The sequence below is a fragment of the Ambystoma mexicanum genome, chromosome 1p (genome assembly GCF_040938575.1).
Source record: "Ambystoma mexicanum isolate Mex_15411 chromosome 1p, UKY_AmexF1_1, whole genome shotgun sequence".
NCBI lineage: Eukaryota > Metazoa > Chordata > Amphibia > Caudata > Ambystomatidae > Ambystoma > Ambystoma mexicanum.
In genome coordinates, this window is record NC_090921.1 from 1,146,932,325 (window position 1) to 1,146,939,018 (window position 6,694).

Sequence of the window (6,694 nt, forward strand, 5' to 3'; positions counted from 1 at the left end):
TTAACATAGAGTGGAGTGAAAGAGGCAGCATTAATGTGTCAATCTTAAAAGTGCTGTTTTGGCGCTAAATCCATAACTTCTCATGAACCACTGTGATCAAAAAGGCCCTGCAATGCCCAGGATCACCATTGTGTCTCATAGGAACCATGTCTCATTTGAATGACAGCTCCTGTCAAAAGTATCTTTGGAAAAGCAACCAGGGACTGTGTTTTCATTTTACACAGGAAACGCAGCTAAAACTTTGCAAGTGTATCTAAAGAATCAGCTGTAAGAGAAAGACTCTAAACAGATGCCTGATACATGTATCCATGCTGCAAACAACTCCAGCACTCAAGGAGGGAACTAGAGCTGTACAAAGTGTATATTTGCTGCCGATGAAAAACAAATTTAAAGAAATAAGTTAAATGTGCTTTTTCCTGAATGACGAGCAACATCGCCTATTTAAAAGTACATTGTTGTATAAAAGCATGCTCATTTAGAAATGCAAAAATATTTCTTGCTAGTAAAAGTACTCCTATAAACTGTTTTGATTCCATAGGTTTCAGTCAAGATTTAAAATGAGAAAATAAAAGCTAAACCCAGGATAAGTTGCTAAACTATTTTTTTTTTTTTAAATCTTCTCTGCCAGTGCTACCCCTGAGAAAGGGTGACACCTCATAAATGCACAGGAATGGCTAATTGCTAGCTTGGAGGCTTTGAATACCCAGGACAACGGGACTTCCCAAGTCGTCATCAGACATTCCTCTTTGCTCCATGCTGAGACAATAGCAGGCTAAGACTCTCACCTTTCAAGTGGGATGGGCAGTAAACTTCAGTCAAGAGAGAGGACACTCATCCTGCTTCAAATGAATTAATATTTATGCAGATGATATTGTTTTGATAGACAGGACTGCAGTAGGGCTACAATATCTACTGAAAGGACTGAGTGAGTGTGCCAAAATAAATGGCCTTCTAATTAACCCCAAGAAATCGAAGATCATAGTGTTTAAACATCCAAATAAACACATAAAATGTGCACGCTGGGTACTAGAAGGTGAAGCTATCCAAGAGTGGAGGATGCAGTATATCGGGGCTATGTAGTCTACACCTCTATATCAATTTGAAAAATGGAACAGGAAACAAGGGTGAAAATAGAGAAAATAGTGCCACAGATGAAGAAGATCTTTTACAAACTTTGCAAATTCTCCATTAAACCCCTACTGAAATTTTATGTTGCAACACTAGTCCCAGAAATGTGTATGGCCTGCAGACCAAACCAGTACTTTGGGAAACGGAATGGCAAAAAATGAAAGGTCAGATCTGTAAGAGGTTTTTAGGCTTGCCAACATGCCTCCCCATGCCAGCACTAAGGTTTGAACTGGGCCTCAAATCTCTAGAGACATTAACAGCATGGAAGCTACTTTCCCTATGCATGTTAATAGTAAAGCCTCAAAAGAACTTGCTAAATGAAGATATCAACCTATACCTTCGAACTCATAAATCAAAGATCTTGGTACAGTTGGAACAAAAGGCCTTGAGAGTTCTGAAAGAGGCAGACACCTCCATCGAAGTTCTGAAACTAGGGACTGGATCAGAACTGTCGAGAAAATGTGATAGATTAAACCCTGGAACAGCTTCCTAGTAGTGGACAAGAAACGAGGTCAACTGCCAAACTACCTATTAAAATGTCCAGACTGGAAATTGAGAAATACCTTTTTAAGGGTTCACCTAAATATTATCCAAACGGGAGAAATATTAAACATCAGAGGCCAAAAGAAAAATGCAATAAAGTTGTGTAATATCTGCGCAAACCCAGCCAACCAAAATCTGAGCCATTTACTTCGGTACTGCAAAGGTACATCGGATTTAAGAGCAAAATATTTTACTAAATTTGCGGTTAAAGAGGACTAATTGCTCTCAGAAATGTTCTGGAACCTGTTGATCTCGGGGCACAAGACAGCCTTAACAATAGCAGTAGTCCAGATTCTCCTGAGGGCTGGAATTATCCATGATTATTATTTACAGAGTCCTGGTAATGCTCTCAAAAATATGTAGGTCTGGTAGAAAAGGGGTTATGGATTGTCATTGGCATATGGACTTTAACCAGAAGAGAATAGATTGAAGGTATAGAAAACAGGGGGCTGCAAGAGGTTGGCAAAAGACAAATACATCGTACCAACTTTGACGGCTCACATTCTCCCTTCTTTTCTTTCTCTTTCTGATTAAACTCCTCAGCTCACTTCTTATTCCCCTCGGTCAAATGTTAATTTTTATATCTGTTTTGAAATGCATTTAGTTACCTTTTATGATCAAAATAATGAACATAAATGCATATCTTTCATCTAATGTTACTATTTTGTAAAGGTTGGTTATGACCAAAACCATTTTTTTTTAAAAGTATTAACATTTGCTTACAGTTGGGGAAAAGAAAAAAAAAACCTGATTGACAATAGACTTCCTTTTGGTTTTAAAAAGCCTATTTTGTAACTGAACTTTCAAGACTTTTAACTTTGCAGCAAAATATGAAACGTTGTAGTTTTTAATCTAATTTCATGCTTTTTTTTGGAAGACTTGGTAGAACTCAGTACTGCATAAGGAACAGAAGTTGTAAATAATCCTAGATTGTGAGGAAAGTATTGATATTGCGCACATACCATTTTGTACACACATTTTAGGGGTAAATGCGCATCTGTGTACAAAGTTGGGAAATTTTAGGCCAAATCTTTCATGCTTAAAGTTGCCAAAATGTAGCAGAAAGGCTGAACCAGGTCCCACAGACTTGGGGTTTAGATTGAAATGTGAACTACAAAATATGCAACCTGTGTATCTGATTTTCTCTGAGGTCATAACTGTATAAATATGTATTTGTGGTAAAATTAGATTTTGGTTCGAGAAGCTAGGGGAAGTCTCTAGACATTGTAAAAGTAACACCATAAACATGACATCCTTTTCTGTGATCCAATCAGCGAACAGCAAGGCGGAAACTATGCTCTTGCCCAATCCTAGCATTATGAGTGTGGACAGTAAGCCTGCCCTGCCATATACTTTAGTGATGTCATTTGGCATAATAAATAAGGGAACCTGACAACACACAAGGGGATTGATTCCTGACTTTCTTCCTGAATTCCTGCGTGGCGTCCTGTTCCTGATTTCTTCATCCTACTTGATCCTGATTCCAGATTTCATTGCAAAGCCAAGGCCTATGCATTGCTGACCCCTTTTCAGCTAGGCATCAAATCCTAAAAATCCCAAAAACCCAAGGGTAGCAGCCTGATCCAACCTGGCTTGCTACTACTACTAGATGCATGCCTCCAAACTCGCCATCCCACTGATCTCCACTCTCCAGTAACCAGAAGGGCCAGTCCAGTCCAGTGACCAGAACAGTCCAGATGATCCTGTCCCGCCCGAGTTGCCCAGCTGTCCTCTTTTAGACCCTATCTGTGTGATGACCAGAACCCTTGACAGACTCCAAATCAGCCATTCTCTTCAAAACCGTTTGGTTAATTTTAGGCGGAAATCTGCAATTTTGCAAAGTTTTACATGTGTGAATTTTTATTTAAAATGATTTCCAAACTTCCATTCTGATTCAAAGGGCCTCAATACACGGTAGGTGGTAAGGGATTACCGCACCGGTAAGGGCACCGGTGCCGGTAATCCCTTAACGCCCTACTACGAGGTCCCTTAGCGGGTCCCTTCCTTAACGCCACGTCTGACCTGGTGTTATGGTCGGGACCCGTTAAGGGACTTTAGAGCTAATAACGGTACCGCAAATTGCGGTACCGTTATTAGCTACTTCCCCATTCCCATTGAGCCCTATGGGGGCTCAAAAGGGAATGGGGAATGGTTCCCGGAATGGGGACTTACTGGGTCCTCCAAGGTCGGAATGACCCGGTAATTCCCTATTCGGGGAACACTTACCCGGAATGCGGTAAGGGGGTAGCCATGGCGCTAATAGCGCCATGGCTACCGCCTACCGTGTAATGAGGTGTTTTCTTTTGCTCATACTATAGCTCATGATTGTTAGTAGCTTTCCCATGTTGCTCCCATAGAGATTTGAACTGATTTAAGGATTTTTGCACACATTCATTGTTTTACACAGCCATTCCCGAAATGTCATTTTAAAGTGTAAGGGCCTCATTACACGGAAGGCGGTAATCCAGGGTGCTATTAGCACCCTGGACCATGCCGGTAAATTACCGGCACCGCCTTGGTGGAACGGGGAATTACCGCCCCATTCCAAGGTTGGCGGGGCGGTAATTCCCCCTTCCACCATTGCCCTTCCCCATTCCCATTTTTGCCCCATACGGCATAATGGGAATGGGGAAGGAGCTAATTACGGCACCGCAATTTTGCGGTGCCGTAATTAGCACCAAGGTCCCTTAGCGGGTTGGTTTTTAACGCCTGCAAAAAGCAGGCGTTAAAGCACCAACCCGCTAAGGGACCTCGTAGTAAGGCGGTAATGGTTAACGACCACCGTTACCATTAACAGTGACTGTTAACCATTACCGCCTTCCGTGTAATGAGGCCCTACAATTTCAAATCGGTTTTTCTCTCTTGTTTGTGAAGGGAAGGTTGTATTCGAATTCTGTTTATCATTCCTTATTCCTGATTACCTGCTGCTTCCTTATATCTAGTTAGAATTGTTTATTTGTGGGTTGAGGAATATTGCAGGGGGAAATCCTAACTTAAGTGCTATCTTTCCAAACAACCCAAAAGTGTTCTTTTCTCTGGTGTTTTCCTTCTGTGTTGCTAAAGAGCGAATTTAAATGCACTACATACATTTGTATCTGATATTGTCACCACATTGGTGATTTGCTGCTCCCTATAGAAAGTATATGTTTGATTTGAATTTTAAATAAATAAATAAATATTACCTTTACCAACCAGCCTGATTCCTGGTCCACCATGATCTGAGAAGGGGTGTGATATGAGTGATATATCACTCAGAATATTGAACCTATTGACATAATAAAATAAGCATTTCAGCTGTGCGCTGCATACTAGGCTGAGACCAGGGTGTATTGCCTGATTGAAATACTTAACATAAGGCTGGTAGGTCCTGTCGGCTGTGTAAAAATCCAAAGTAACACTTAAACATCTAGGGCCTCATCACAAGTCTGACAGTAATCCTTAAAAGTGGCTTGCACTGGCTGGTCTTTTGCTACATAAGGTGTTCATTATTGACCTCTGCATCCTGGATGTGCTCTCTCTATTTGTTTATGTGCTCTATAACACTGTTTTTCAGTTGTGTTGCTTCTTCTTCTCTTTCACCACACTTAGGGCCTCATTACAAGTCAGCCGGTCCGGAAAGAATGGTGGTGGTGAATCCACCACCACCGTTCTTTCCTGACCGGCTGGTTGAGAGTCCTGCAGGCGGGAGGTGTTGTTCCCGCCAGGTCTGACCTGGCGGGTTTAACACCACCCACCTGCAGGCGGACATGGAAACACCGGCACCATTACAGCATGGTGCCGGTGTTTCCATTTCCCCGTTCTCATGGAGTCCTATGGGACTCCATGGGAATGGGGATTAACAGAATTCCGCCTCCGGAATTACCGGGTCACCGGGGTTGTAATGCCCCTGTGATTCTGGTAATCACGGTTAGGAATGGTAATACGAGTCTGGCGGTAACTTGCCGGAATTTCCGGCACGGTTATCGCCAGACTCATAATGAGGCCCTTATTGTTTTTCTCAATCTTCTCTTCCTCTCCCTGTCTTTTCCCTCTCTCCTCTCCCCCCCTCACTATATTCTAGGCACTTACTCTATCCGAAACATCGTTCGGCCTAGTATGATAATTTTTTGTTATGTTACTCTCCTCCCCCCCACTTTCCCCCTTTCCCTCACCTTTTTGTCAATACCCAGCACAACCAGAAATGTAGTCAGGCCTAGTACGTTAGTCGCTTGTTATGTCCTTCTCCCCCCGCTTTTCCCTCACCTATTGTCAATCCCCAGCACTATCAGAAATGTCGTCAGGCCTAGTACGATAGTCACTTGTGATGTTCCTCTCTTTCCTCCCTCCCCCCCTTTCCCTCCCCTATTGTTCATCCCCTGCACTACCAGAAATGTCATCAGGCCTAGTACGATAGTTGCTTGTCTGTCTCATCTCTTTCCTCCCACTCCCTCGCTACCTCCCCTCCTTTCATCATTGTCAATGCTCTTGCATGTCAGGCCTAGTCCGATAGTTAATTTCCCATTCTTATTGTCTCAAGGCCTTGTAAGAATGTTATTGTATTTTCCATTGCTCCCTCCCCTGCCTTGAAGCGCTTTGAAACACATGGGTATAGGTGGTTTACAAATAAAATATCAATCAGTCGACAGAATTAGTGCTGGCAATACCGCTCTGCCGGATCACGAGCCGGCGTAAATACCGGGAACTGTGAAATCAGCTGGCACTATTGCACCCGGAGCTGTTTCAGCCAGCCACACTGGGCGCAAACACAGCTGCATTACAAGTCCATGTGCGGCACTATTAGCGCTGAAAACCGGCACTAATACAACCCAAAAACACAAAAAGCTGGAGGTAAATGAACCAAGGTGCCGGTAATGAAGCCACAGGTGATCCCAATACATCCCAGAGGGCTACAAAAGGCACGCCCCTACCACAAACATTGTTTCCAACTCCATACTGCCATTAGCCGCTGTGAGCTGGGACAGGCAGTTGCTCATGCTCGGTCTGGAAGCAGCGAGGCAGGAGGAGCAGGCCAGGGCACAGGGAG